This window comes from Salvelinus sp. IW2-2015, linkage group LG22, assembly GCF_002910315.2.
Source record: "Salvelinus sp. IW2-2015 linkage group LG22, ASM291031v2, whole genome shotgun sequence".
NCBI classification, from domain to species: domain Eukaryota; kingdom Metazoa; phylum Chordata; class Actinopteri; order Salmoniformes; family Salmonidae; genus Salvelinus; species Salvelinus sp. IW2-2015.
This window is the reverse complement of record NC_036862.1, coordinates 31,797,787-31,813,388: the sequence shown is the minus strand read 5'-3', so window position 1 is coordinate 31,813,388 and position 15,602 is coordinate 31,797,787. Positions and strand designations below refer to the sequence as shown.

General features: G+C 42.7%; 1 pseudogene; it reads left to right on the top strand.

The window, feature by feature from the left end:
* Positions 1 to 13,071: 13,071 nt before the first annotated feature.
* Positions 13,072 to 15,602, top strand: part of LOC111982720 (solute carrier family 12 member 9-like) — a 79,671-nt pseudogene continuing 77,140 nt past the window's right edge.

Below are 15,602 nucleotides of genomic sequence, written 5' to 3'. Positions count from 1 at the left end.
TGCCAACTGATGGGTTTGAGAGTTCAACCCAAAAAAATGCCACAGTGTCTTCATTGAAAAATACGGTAATAGCACAGACAAGTGCTCGTTCAAGGTTAATGGTTGTTCAGCCTGGAAACTGAATGGAGAGGACTTGCACTTGATCGTGCCTGAAGAATCCTAAAAATATCTTGGAATGCAAGTGAACCCGTGGGCAGGCATTGTTAAGCTGGAACTGATCGGGCTACTTTGTGATTGGATATGGAAGACAAAGATGTTGAACTCCTTCGCTGTCCCGAGGCTCATCTACAAGGCTGACCATGGCAACCTAAAGTGGGTCGACCTGACCAAAATAGATGTGTAGAGGAGCGTTGAATTAACACATCCACGCCAGACGTCAAATACAATGAGAATACACAAGGAGCTCTCTTCATTGGCCTGAGAACAAAGGAAGAGTGGGCCACTCATAGCAAGCTCCCAGCAGGAGTCATCCATCCCTCTTCTGCTCATCTCACACTTCTAGTTGATCATATTACTCCAGTGCTAGCCTCTCTACACTGGCTTCCTGTTAAGGCTAGGGCTGATTTCAATGTTTTACTGCTAACCTACAAAGCCTTACATGGACTTGCTCCTGCCTATCTCTCCGATTTGGTCCTGCCGTACATACCTACACGTATGCTATGGTCACAAGACGCAGGCCTCACAGTAGTCCCTAGAATTTCTAAGCAAACAGCTGGAGGCAGGGCTTTCTCCTATAGAGCTCAGTTATWATGGAATTGTCTGCTTATCCATGTGAGAAATGCAGTCTCGGTCTCGACCTTATGTTTTTACTGAAGACTCAGCTCCTCAGTAGGTTCTATGATTGAGTGTAGTCTGGCCCAGGTGTGCGAAGGTGAACAGCAAGTCACTAGAATCACGAACTGCCCTTGCTGTCTCTGCCTAGCCGGCTCCCCTCTCTCCACTGGGATTCTCTGCCACTGACCCTACTACGGGGCTGAGTAACTGCTTTTTTGAGCTATACTTGAGTGGGTTGAGTCACTGATGTGATCTTCCTGTCTGGTCTTGTGCCCCCTTAGGCTCATGCATGGAGGAGACCTTCGTGGGCTGTACTCAGCCATGTCTCAGGATAGTAAGCTGGTGGTCTTTTGATATCCCTCTAGTGATGTGGGGGCTGGGCTTTGGCAAAGTGGGTAGGGTTATATCCTGCCTGGTTGGCCCTGGGGCATCGTCGGACGGGGTCACAGTGTCCTCCGACCCCCCCGTCTCAGCCTCCAGTATCTATACTGCAATAGTCTATGTATCGAGGGGCTAGGGTCAGTCTGTTATATCTGGTGAAATTCTCCTGTCTTATCTGGTGTCCTGTGTGAATTTAAATATGCTCCCTCTAATTCTCTCTCTCTTTTCCTCCCCTTCCGGAGGACCTGAGTCCTAGGGCCATGCCTCAGGACTACCTGGCCTGATAACTCCTGACTGTTCCCAGTCTACCTGGTCGTGCTGTTGCTCCAGTTTCAACCATTCTGCCTGCGGCTATGGAACCCTGACCTGTTCACTGATCTCTCTCTCTCTCTCTCTCTCTTTCTTTGTCTCTCTCTCTCTCTCTCTCTCAGCTCAAGTGTGGCAAGTTTAACCAAATGGTGCTCAGACGGAGACATGGACTTAGCAGGGTTTGTATTTAGGATGTGTATGATACATTTTCCTGAAAATTAACAGGCTTACTACTATGGCTGATCCTGTAAAACAATACATTATACTGCTATGGCTGACCTTACTACTACATTAGTAGTAGTATGGCTCCCCTTAGGGTTAAGTGATTATTCACCTAGTCAACTCAGTGATTCGAACCAGTGACCTTTCGGTTACTTTTCTGTTACTGGCCCAACAGTCTTAAACTCTAGGCATCCTTCCACCCACACAGTCTGGCTTCARACAGATGCTGGAGTATACAAAATACCTCCCTTTTGTGTGGACAATTTATTGATTCATAGGCTGCTCAGGTCAGAGAACAAAGAAGCCGATGAATGGAAGCTGAACACATTCAGTAGGCTAAATCAAATCAAATTTTATTGGTCACATACACATGGTTAGCAGATGTTAATGTGAGTGTAGCGAAATGCTTGTGCTTCTAGTTCCGACAATGCAGTAATATCTAACAAGTAATCTAACAAATTCACAACAACTACCTTATACACACAAATGTAAAGGGATGAATAAGAATATGTACATACAAATATATATGGATGAGCGATGGCCGTGAGGCATAGGCAAGATGCAGTAGATGGTAAAGAATACCATACAGTTGAAGTTGGAAGTTTACATACACCTTAGCCAAATACATTTAAACTCKGTTTTTCACAATTCCTGACATTTAATCCTAGTAAAAATTAACGGATTTAGGTCAGTTAGGATCACCACTTTATTTTAAGAATGTGAAATGTCCGAATAATAGTAGAGAGAATTATTTATTTCAGCTTTTATTTCTTTCATCACATTCCCAATGTGTCTGAAGTTTACATACACTCAAGTAGTATTTGGTAAATTGTTTAACTTGGGTCAAACATTTCAGGTAGCCATCCACAAGCTTCCCACAATAAGTTGGGTGAATTTTGTCCCATTCCTCCTGACAGAGCTGGTGTAACTGAGTCAGGTTTGTAGGCCTCCTTGCTCGCACACGCTTTTTCAGTTCTGCCCACAAATTTTCTATATAATTGTGGTCAGGGCTTTGTGATGGCCACTCCAATACCTGTCTCTTATACACATCTAGATGTGTATAAGAGACAGCTCCAATACCTTGACTTTGTTGTCCTTAAGCCATTTTGCCACAACTTTTCAAGTATGCTTGGGGTCAATGTTCATTTGGAAGACCCATTTGTGACCAAGCTTTAACTTCCTGACTGATGCCTTGAGATGTAGCTTCAATATATCCACATAATTTAGCTGTGATAGCTGTGATACAGCCTGACAGGATGCTCTCGATTGTGCATCTGTAAAAGTTTGTGAGTGTTTTAGGTGACAAGCCAAAAGAAGGCGCTGTTGTCTTCTTCACCACACTGTCTGTGTGGGTGGACCATTTACGTTTGTCCGTGATGTGTATGCAGAGGAGCTTAAAACTTTCCACCTTCTCCACTACTTTCCCGTCGATGTGGATGGGGGGGTGCTACGTCTAGTGTTTCCAGAAGTCCACGATCATCTCCTTTGTTTTGTTGACTTTGAGTGAGAGGTTGTTTTCCTGACACCACACTCCGAGGGCCCTCACCTCCTCCCTGTAGGCCATATCCTAGTTGTTGGTAATGAAGCCTACCACTGTTGTGTTGTCTGCAAACTTTATGATTGAGTTGGAAGCGTACATGGCCACGCAGTCATGGGTGAACAGGGAGGTCAGGAGAGGGCTGAGAACGCACCCTTGTGGGGCCCCAGTGTTGAGGATCAGCGGGMTGGAGATGTTGTTTCCTACCTTTACCACCTGGGGGSGGCCCGTCAGAAAGTCCACGACCCAGTTGCACAGGGCGGGGTCGAGACCCAGTGTCTCGAGCTTAATGATGAATTTGGTGGGTACTATGGTGTTAAGGCTGAGCTGTAGTCACTGAACAGTATTCTTACATAGGTATTCCTCTTGTCCAGATGGGATAGGGCAGTGTGCAGTGTGATGGCGATTGCATCGTCAGTGGACCTATTGGGGCGGTAAGCAAATTGGAGTGGGTCTAGGGTATCAGGTAGGGTGGAGGTGATATGATCCTTGACTAGACTCTCAAAGCACTTCATGATGACAGAAGTGAGTGCAACAGGGCGATAGTCATTTAGTTCAGTTACTGTACCTTAGCTTTCTTGGGAACAGGAACAATTGTGGCCATCTTGAAGCATGTGGGGACAGCAGTTTGGGATAGGGATTGATTGAATATGTCCGTAAACACAACAGCTAACTGGTCTGCGCATGCTCTGGGCCGGCWGCCTTGCGAGGGTTAACACGTTTAAATGTTTTAATCATGTTGGCAACGGAGGAAAGCCCACAGSCTTTGGTAGCAGGCCGTGTCAGTGGCACTGRATTGTCCTCAAAGCGAGCAAAGTAGTTGTTTAATTTGTCTGGGAGCAAGACGTCAATGTKCGCGACTGGGCTGGTTTTCCTTTTGTAATCCGTGATTGACTGTAGACCCTGCCACATACGTCTCGTGTTTGAGCCGTTGTATTGCGACTCTACTTTGTCTCTATACTGACACTGCTTGTTTGATTGCCTTGCGGATGGAATAGCTGCACTCTTTGTATTCGATCATGTTTCTAGTCGCCTTGCCATGATTAAAATTGATGGTTAGCGCTTACAGTTTTGTGCGAATGCTGCCATCAACCCACGGTTTCTGGTTAGGAAAGCTTTTAATAGTCACAGTGGGTACGACATCTCCGATGCACTTGCTAATAAACTCGCTCACCGAGTCAGCATATACATCATCAATGTTATTGTCTGAGGCTATCCGGAACATCCCAGTCCACATGATCAGACCAGCGCTGGATATACCCGAGCACAGGAGTTTCCTGTTTTAGTTTCTGTCTATAGGCTGGGAGCAACAAAATGGAGTCATGGTCAGATTTTCCAGAGGCAGGGCGGGGGAGGGCTTTGTATGCATCGCGGAAGTTAGAGTAGCAATGATCCAGAATGCAACCAGCTTGTGTCGCGTATTCGATATGCTGTTAGAATTTAGGAAGTCTTGTTCTCAGGTTAGCTTTGTTAAAATCCRCAGCTACAATAAATGCAGCCTCAGGATGTATGGTTTCCAGTTTACATAGAGTCCAGTGAAGTTCTTTCAGGGCCGACGAGGTATCTGCTTGGGGGCGGGATATACACGGTTGTGACTATAATCGAAGAGAATTCTCTTGGAAGATAATGCGGTCGGCATTTGATTGTAAGGAATTATAGGTCAGGTGAACAAAAGGACTTGAGTTCCTGTATGTTGTTGTGATTACACCATGAGTCGTTAATCARAAGACATACACCCCCGCCCTTCTTCTTWCCAGAGAAATGTTTGGATCTGTCGGCGAAATGCATGAAGAAACCGGGTGGATGTACCGACTKTGATGATGTATCCCGAGTGAGCCATATTTCCGTYAAACAAAGAATGTTACAATCTCTGATGTCACTCTAGAAGGCAACTCATGCCCTAATTTTGTCCACCTTGTCAACTAGAGATTGACGTTGGCAAGTAATATGCTCAGAAGCGGTGGATGGTGTGTTCGCCTTCTTAGTCTGACCAGTAGGCCGCTCCGTCTGCCTCTCCTTCGSCGACCGCGTTGTTTTGGGTRMGCCTCTGGGATAAGATCCCATGTCCAGGGTGGAGGTCCGAACKAAGGATCTGATTCAGGAAAGACGTATTCCTGGTCATAATGTTGGTAAYTTATATCCAATAGTTCTTCCCGGCTGTATGTAATAACACTTGKGATTTTCTGGGCAAACAATGTAAGAAGTAATSCATAWAAAAACGAAGGACCTGAAGCGAGGCAACTATCTCTGTCGGCGCCATCTAGCTCTAAATCCGTTATTTGTTACTTCTGTTATTACTATGTATATTTCTTTAAGCCCTGCCTTGTTTCGTTCTGAAATATCAAGAACGYCTGTTTGATTTTAGGCCCTGTAATCTCCATTCCCTTTTTGGGACTCTGATTCTGTAGCCTACCACATTAGTACATAATTTTGCAATCACAATAGCCGCTATTGATTCATCCTGTGCATTCAATTGCTTTACCCTGGTTATATCTAAATAAGTCGTATTTGTTTTGTAAAACATCTACTGTCTCCAGGAATATATTGCCTTGTAAGTTTAAGAACTAATAAATGAACTGTAGTTATAATTGTAACTATTTGATATTTTCTTGCTGTCTTATAGCAAGTGGTGCTCCATCAATAATTTCACACCCCCTTACAGATAGAATGAAAGGAACTATGGTGAAGGAATGTCTCCACTTCTCACCTGTAACGGGTTGCTGTATGAGAAACACTGAGACGGTAGGTCTGGCATCGTGAAGCTGGCCCGCCAGATTCCATCGATTCAGGCTAGAAAGATCCACTGGCTGTGGCACTCAGCAGATGAGTGCACCCGGAGGATAACTCACAGCACAGTTGATGAATCGGAGTTCAAGGGAATATGGCTGACAGACTGTGAGAGCAACACAAAGATTCCCTCCCTTGACAACAACACAACTGGTTTAGTGATGCTGCAGTGCCCAATTCGTGTGATTGGAGGCAGGGGGAATGCGGAAATGGATCAGCCTGGTAACTCAAGGTATGGMGACGCAGGCCTTTGGTAATGACAAGACCCTGCTGGTCATCTATGAACGTTTGAACATCTTGGCCATGTACTGTTATAATCTCCACCCGGCACAGCCAGAAGAGGTCTGGCCACCCTTCAGAGCCTGGTTCCTCTCTAAGTTTCTTCCTAGGTTCCTGCCTTTCTAGGAAGTTTTTCCTAGCCACCGTGCTTCTACATCTGCATTGCTTGCTGTTTGGGGTTTTAGGCTGGGTTTCTGTATAGCACTTTGTGACATCGACTGATGTAAAAAGGATTTTATAAATTAATTTAATTGCTTGATATRGCTCCCTACTGCATAGAACGAAAACCATAACCGCAGTTGGGAGTCCACTTAGGCGGTCGTCAGAGCATGGTGGAATAGGGGACTCAGATGACAGTGCAGGCCGAAGAGAGTAAACAGGGGTTGCTCACAACATACATCCAGCCATACTCAAGCACATATGCATGTTTGGTAAGGAGCGCAGAGACGATATGGTAACAAGAATTACACACACACTTACAGTCTTACACCTTCATACATCCGATTCCCAGCCGAATAATCCCTCTTATGTTGCCCTCAGGTGTTCCAGAATGCCGAACAGAGACAAGCAGTGAAAATAATAATGATTCCTGCCCCAACCTAGCTGAAGGACTCTGGGTAGTAGCGTCAGTCCTTGGAACTCTCTTCTCCAGGTAAGTAATGCATAGCACATTACCTAGATAAGGTGACTCACAACCAGTCTGTAAGCCGGAAAATGATTAAAACTACACTYACATGGCTAAATTGATGGACAATTTGATGATATTCAAAGGAGCCAAGCCCCGTTTCGCCGGGACTCCTCATGTCAAAGTAAGGAAATGAAATGAAGCGGTGTAAACGGTGGGTAACTATGACCTTCTTTAGGTAGCCACACACTGCTCTAAAATGGCCAGTGGAGCGAAAGCTAGTCTCTTTCACTCCCTCATTGCTGGCCAGAAATGAGCTAGAACTGGACTAATAACTCACCAACTAGCAAAGAATATGAACAAATGTGCACATGCGGTTACATGCTTTGATTTCAAAAACAGCACATCTACTGAGAACCGCTCGTGCCTGACAATGCAATAGAATCCTCCTCTGATTCACTCTGCATTAAACAGAATCACAGACTGTGTTGACTCTTGCAGTTAGATTTGTTTTGGTATAATGCATTGAAAGGGGCTAATATTATGTTGATTCAATCACAATAGTGTAAACTATCAGGGCAAACTCTAGTAAAGTTGAGTGAAATTCAATCTTGTGCGTCTCTGCGCGTACTGGTATTTCTTCMGTGTGGCAGTCCTGTGGGGAGCTGCATGCTTGCAGGGTGCTTTAAAGACATATTTTTTTATGTAAAGTCAATACAAATTCGAAAAAAAATCATCWAAGTAAAAAAATACAAAACGTATTGCCATTGATTTGAGGGATGAGGTCGCTGAACCAATATCAGTTGGATGTATTCATGAAAGTCAAAGTAATCTCCACCATTCACCCCTTTAGGACTTCTGCTTCTGCTCCTGCTGCTGTGATTGGTTTCTTCTGAGGTACCCAATGACCAGACCAATCAACTTTGTGTGCGATGTATGCATCAAGAGAAACATGAACAACCTGGAGGTTGCCATAGGGAGAGACTTGTCAATCACACAGAAATCGACACATTGTTTCTATCTTATCTGTTTAATGTACAGTTGAAGTTGGAAGTTTACATACATTATACTGCTATGGCTGACCTTACTTCTACATTAGTAGTAGTACGGATCCCCTTAGGGTTAAGTGATTATTCACCTAGTCAACTCAGTGATTCAAACCAGTGACCTTTCGGTTACTTTTCTGTTACTGGCCCAACAGTCTTAAACTCTAGGCATCCTTCCACCCACKCAGTCTGGCTTCACACAGARGCTGGAGTATACAAAATACKTCCCTTTTGTGTGGACAATTTATTGATTCATAGGCTGCTCAGGTCAGAGAACAAAGAAGCCGATGAATGGAAGCTGAACACATTCAGTAGGCTAAATCAYATKAAATMTTATTGGTCACATACACATGGTTAGCAGATGTTAATGTGAGTGTAGCGAAATGCTTGTGCTTCTAGTTCCGACAATGCAGTAATATCTAACAAGTAATCTAACACATTCACAACAACTACCTTATACACACAAATGTAAAGGGATGAATAAGAATATGTACATACAAATATATATTAATGAGCGATGGCCGTGAGGCATAGGCAAGATGCAGTAGATGGTATAGAATACAATACAGTTGAAAGTTTACATTAACCTTAGCCAAACACATTTAAACTAAGTATTCACAATTCCTGACATTTAATCCAAGTAATAAATCTCTGTTTTATGTCAGTTAGGATCACCACTTCATTTTAAGAATGTGAAATGTCCGAATAATAGTAGAGAGACTGATTTATTTCGGCTTTTATTTCTTTCATCACATTCCCATTGGGTCAAAAGTTTACATACACTCAATTAGTATTTGGTAGCATCGCCTTTAAATTGTTAAACTTGGGTCAAACATTTCTGGTAGCATTCCACAAGCTTCCCACAATAAATTGAGTGAATTTTGTCCCATTCCTCCTGACAGAGCTGGTGTAACTGAGTCAGGTTTGTAGGCCTCCTTGCTTGTACACGCTTTTTCAGTTCTGCCCACACATTTTCTGTAGGATTGAGGTCAGGGCTTTGTGATGGCCACTCCAATACCTTGACTTTGTTGTCCTTAAGCCATTTTGCCACAACTTTGGAAGTATTGCTTGGGGTCATTGTCCTTTTGGAAGACACATTTTTTGACCCATTTGCGACCAAGTCTTGAGATGTTGCTTCAATATATCCACATACTTTTCCGTCCTCATGAAGCCATCTATTGTTGAAGTGCACCAGTCCCCTCCTGCAGCAAAGCACCCCCACAACATGATGCTGCCACACCCGTGCTCACGGTTGGGATGGTGTTCTTCGGCTTGCAAGCCTCCCCCTTTTTCCTCCAAACATAACGACGGTCATTATGGCCAAACAGTTATATTTTTGTTTCATCAGACCAGAGGACATTTCTCCAAAAAGTATGATCTTTCTCCCCATGTGCAGTTGCAAACCGTAGTCTGGCTTTATTATAGCGGTTTTGGACAGTGGCTTTTTCCTTGCTGAGCGGCCTTTCAGGTTATGTTGATATAGGACTCGTTTTACTGTGGATATAGATACTTTTGTACGTGTTTTCTCCAGCATCTTCACAATGTCCTTTGCTGTTGTTCTGGGATTGATTTGCACTTTTCGCACCAAAGTACGTTCATCTCTAGAAGACAGAATGCGTTCCTTCCTGAGCGGTATGACGGCTGCGTGGTCCCATGGTGTTTATACTTGCGTGATATTGTTTGTACAGATGAACGTTGTACCTTCAGTGTGTTGTAAATTGCTCCCAAGGATGAACCAGACTTGTGGAGGTCTACAATTTTCTTTCTGAGGTCTTGATTGATTTCTTTTGATTTTCCCATGATGTCAAGCAAGGAGGCACTGAGTTTGAAGTAAGCCTTGAAATACATCCACAGGTACACCTCCAATTGACTCAAATGATGTCAATTAGCCTATCAGAATCTCTAAAGCATGACATCTTTTTCTAGAATTTTCCAAGCTGTTTAAAGGCACAGTCAACTTAGTGGTATGTAAAACTTCTGACCCACTGGAATTGTGATACAGTGAATTATAAGTGAAATAATCTGTCTGTAAACAATTGTTGGAAAAATTACTTGTGTCATGCACAAAGTAGATGTCCTAACCGACTTGCCAAAACTATAGTTTGTTTACAAAAAATGTGTGGAGTGGTTGAAATACGAGTTTTAATGACTCCAACCTAAGTATATATAAACTTCCGACTTCAACTGTATCTTTACTGTTTATTTGATCCATCCAGGTTAGCCGTAGTGGTTCAGACCATTCTAATAGCATCCTGGCATCAGAAATATGTAAACTTAAATCTATATTTTAATATAACACAAAGTCATAAAGTTACAAATCGATTGTGCGTGTGTGTGTGTGTGTGTGTGCGTGCATGTGTGTGTGCCTCCCTAGCTGCAGGAGAAGCATGCTGACGTGAGAGGGGTTTGGGGGTGTTGTTGGAGAGTGAGGACACAGACCAAACTCACTTGGAGAGACTGGAGCATGGATTAACAAACTACCTGCACATAGTCACCAACCTGGACATCACAGTAAGACGCACACACACGTACGCACATAGCGACAGAGACACACACACATGCACACTCACTCTCTCACTTCATTCATGCCATCTCTCTCTCTCTCTCTCTTTCTCTCGCTCTCTCTTTCTTCTTATCAAGGCTGAACTGGATGAGGAATCTAGGGTGACCAGAAGACTGCACTAGCACACCCTGGTTTAGATCTCTTTACTACACGGCAGTGTTTTGCTGCCACCTGGATTTATTGATGGAGTTGGAAAATGTTGACCCCAAAGACTGAATAAAAAGGTCAAGCGAGGGAGAAAGAGTGTGTGTGTTGTATTCTATATGATTGATATTCAAGTGTCGAAAAAACATGTTTGGCTGTGTCATATTTTATATTGAAATATGATTTTCTTATTATTGCAGTATTTTCAATATGCATGATATAGCCTGTTACATGGAATGTTATAACAAATTGAAATCATTAAATGCATACCATTTAAACGGTGTAGGCTATGTACATAATTCAATATATAGATGTTATGTAGCCTACCCATGGTTTCTATTTATAGACTACATCCATATAAGATTAAATCTAATGAAAGAGTGTGGACTTTTGGTATTAGTGCTGGACTCAGTGATTTATTTAGCKGTTTTTAGGTTGCGATTCCACTGTAGATGGAAGGATTAGCCAACAGCAACATAATTACTGTAGGCTAATTTATTCCAACGAWACAATGTCACTTGTTGAGTGTAAACAGGTGTCAATTTTCGTTTCGATGCAAAGTTTCCAGTAATAAGGAAGTAAGACACGGAGATWGTTACACTGTAATATTTTAAACCAAAATGCTTTGACAAGTTGGAGAGAGTTGATTGGACAGACGGGCTGGCTCATATGAGCAGATGACAAACTAGAAAATACTGGCGTCACATGATAAARCTAGTCAACGGGTTGAGCTCCGTGAAATCCGCGCCAATATGCGACATCAACGTGTCCCAAATAYCTTCAAAATAAAAGTTCTCCATTTACTTGAACACAATGGCTTGTTCGACATTGCCGACTGACTGATCTACAAATCACCTTACATCATAAATAACTACTTTGTAGATCAGTCAGTCAGCATTTACCCACGATGCATGGTGATTTGACTCTCTCGAACAAGGCCAGCATCACACAAACTAGCACCATTAGGCCAATTTTCTAATAAAAAGTCCCCCTGAAAAAAGGTTACTTGACTGTTAAAGAATGTTTTTCTGATATAACAATTCGAAAAAACATATAGTTTAAAGTTACTAAAACATGCATTTATTGAAAACACAAACAACATAGAGCCTGGTGACTAGGTTTCTTCCTAGGTTCCTGCTCCTATGGTTGTTTTCCTAGCCGCTGTGCTTCTGCTCTTCATTGCTTGCTCTTTGGGGGTTTAGGCTCGGTATCTGTAAAGCACTTTGTGACAACTGCTGACGTAAAAAGGGCTTTATGAAATACATTTGATCGATTGATCAACAGATGTTTGATTCTATACCATTTATTTTAAACTATGGACGTCGTCAGCATAAAAGGCGGCATTTCAGAATCATCAGACCCTCTACTAATAAGATCCAGTTTCACACCATGAAGATTTACCGCAAGTGTCTATTTTTCAGCAGAAAGCTACTGTGACCGCTGACCCCCCAAAAATACCCCAATGACACAAGGCCTTATTTACAACTCTCTAAAAAATACCCCAATGACACAAGGCCTTATTTACAGCTCTCTAAAAAATACCCCAATGACACAAGGCCTTATTTACAGCTCTCTAAAAAATACCCCAATGACACACATTTTCATGATCCCACATCCACAGGATCCCATTAGTAGAGGGTCTGAGTATTCCAAAACACCAACTTTTATAATTTTAAAAGTACAATACCAAGCAGATGTACAGGGCTGACAATTTCTGTAGTTTAAATGGTACAGTAGAAATGTGATGTGTAGAGCTATAATGAAAAAATTATTTAGAGGGTGCAACAGTTCAACACTTCAGGAGTCAATGTCAGTTGGCWTTTCATAGCTATGTATTCAGKGGTCAAGACAGCAGGTCCGGGAAAGAGAGAGAGAGAGCGAGACAGAAGGGGCCGAAACAGCAGGTCCGGGACAAGGTAGCACACCCGATGAATCAGGTCAGGGGTCCCCAGATGCAGGCAGAACAGTACAACTGGAACAGCAGCACAACTGGATGGACTGGGGAAGGGGAAAGCCAGGAGTCGTCAGGCCAGGTAGTCCTGAGGCATGGTCCTAGAGAGCATGCCTAAGATCACAGTACCAGATAACAACCTGGCACATAGGCTATTGCAGCATATATACTTGGGACTTTCAAAGTTTGTTATTTTATTTCAATAACATATTGTTTGTATTTTGGATAAATGTGTGTTTAAGTCATTTTAAACTCACCCTTAGTGCCATTGGCATTGGATGCATCCGGTTTTCTGGCATTGGAAACAACCTGGTGCATCCGATTTTCAGGGATACAATACCTTCAACCTAGGTTCCCTTTCCCGTGAAAACCAAACGTGGGAACTCCGCTCAGGCGGAGGTTACTTGATAACTTTTATTTTGAAAATGTGCTGTATGACTACATGARCTAGATGTCGCTGGGTTCACAATGCTCACGGATTGTTGGAAAGTGGCTACAATGGTAATGCTACGGCCAACTTTTACGAAAACGTGTGGTTTTTAATGTAGGCCCACGACAAGATAATGCTTTCTCTGAGTTCGAGTGGAGTTAGGCCACACGAGGAGAACATGTATTTATAATGTCGAGGTAGGCATTCTATATCACTACATTGATTAGCATTCAGACTTCAACGATTGGCCCGTGACAARGTTGTCCAGCGTCTGGTTACATTATTGAGACAATCATGTTTTAGTAAAGTCACGCGAACTGATTTTTGCTTCTACGTTTTGGYAGTGAACTCTAGAAACTAGCTTAGTTGATAAAGCCGACAAAATTAGTGCCAGCGTGTTCTGAAGTTCTGGCTAGTTCTAGTAGCCAACAGCAGCTTCACCATGTCGGAGAGGACACCGCTCCTGCACTATCGTCTCTCCACAAGCGTCAATGAACAGTCGGGGGAGCATCAGACATGTCTGTCTGGGGAGACTGTGGAGCAGTCCCTGGCTTTTTCCAGACTGAAGTCGGCGCACCGCAGCCGTCCCAAAAAACTCTCCACATTCTTTGGCGTGGTGATACCCACCTTACTGTCTATGTTCAGCGTGGTGGTCTTCCTACGAATTGGTGAGTATAGCCTACGGTTATTTATTACAATGTCCGGTGAGTATAGCCCACCGTTATTTATGACAGTGTCCACAACATAGCTTTACTTTAGGCCCATGTTGGTAAATTTGAGCCYGTTGTTGCCTGGAAACCCTACTTTYAATTCCATTGAATTCTACATCGGGCATAAATTAGTTTGAATCAGGAAAGTTAACTCTCACGACCTCTACAAGCCAGAATGTGAAATAAAATGTTGACTTTAAAATATAATTTTAATCAACATTCTTGAATAAAAATACAGGCCRGATGGGAACAATTTTTTTCGGTAAACTTTCCAAATGTCGACAAAACAAAATACGCTAGACAAGGTGGATCTTCTTGTGGTAAAATTAATGAAATGATTAGATTACAGATGAAGAAAGTTATGATGAAATGCACGGGGTGGTGAAAATGCAAGGTGACGAGTTTAATGCGCCTTTCCTATAAATATCGAGGGTCMTGTTCTGGTGACCTGATCATCGATGTTTGGCTGTCTTTTAACAAAATAATCTCGCTCTTTTGCCAATAATAATCTCATTATGTAGGCTATATGTGCGCTCTAGCCAAAAGCGGGCAGATACCTGCAGGCCATTGTGTACAATCAGGGGTGCAACTTTGGTTTTAGAAGTGGGGGGGTATCATTTGGTGGGGAATTTGGGGGTCCTCTCAATTTTGGGGGGCATCTGAAGCTATTTGCCTGCGTTTCTACACAATCTAATATGGCCCTCCTAGCCATCTCTATTTAGAACAACAAAAAGTAAGCAAAAATGCCCACAGTCATCTAGGTAAGAGATCATTATTAAATATGCTGAAGTGATTGCAGTGGCGACCCGTCGTTCAGGGCAGGTACATTAGAAGTGCCTATCCAAGAAGGCTCAAGGTCATTGGCCACAGATAAAATGACGTCAAATCACATTATATCTACAGTAGCTTTGATTGGACTGATCTAAATCTGATCTAGACTTTCTAAATCTTAGCTAGCAGTCATCATGAATCAAGTTGACAAACTACTGGCAAATCCTTTTTTAATCCTTCTCATATGAAGATAAATAATGAAGAGCAATTTATAGATAAAATGTATCGGGTGCTCATTGGCCATTGGACGTAAACATTACACAACAAGTTGGAAATCGCAACAATGAGTGGTTTGGAAGGAATCAGTGTCGCTAACTGCAAGCAATCATTAGCCTGCTATTCAGTGGAGTGGCTGTGTGGTCCCAAGTCTAAGATGAAGGTTCTCTTTTCCTAGTTTTAAAATGCTAAACATTAAACATTGGCCATGCTGTCAATGAAGCATGATTTGTGCCGCTCTCAAAACAACTTAACTTGGAACTGCAAAATCTGATTTTAGTGAGTTCAAGACAACTGTGAACTCGGMGAAAAACGAGCTACGACTMGGAAAATACATTTTGGACTTTCATCTAACTCGAAATTGTAAATTCAGAACGCTTCCTCTTTCTAGAGCAACGACCTGAAGATCACTGACGTCATCATGATTCAACCTTTTTATATCTTCGAGTTCCCAGTTGTCTCAAAAGCACCATAAATCCAGAGAATCCCAGACATTGATGACAAAGTTTGCCCAAGAAGGACCGCCGTGCCACCTTCCTGTTCAAGTGAGCACAGCACAACAAGATGAGTCCAAAAATGTCTGGTATGCTGCTGCATAAATGATGTAATATGCCAGGGATTTATGTATACTGTAGCTAAGAAAGTAATACTAAGTGTATGTTGTGTAGTAAGCTGTTAGTAGCCCATGTGCCTCACCCTAATAATTTGTCTATTTTTCACCTCTTAATTTCGCCTACTGTTCTGACTAGAGGTTCGACCGATTATCGGAATGGCCGATTAATCGGGGCGATTTCAAG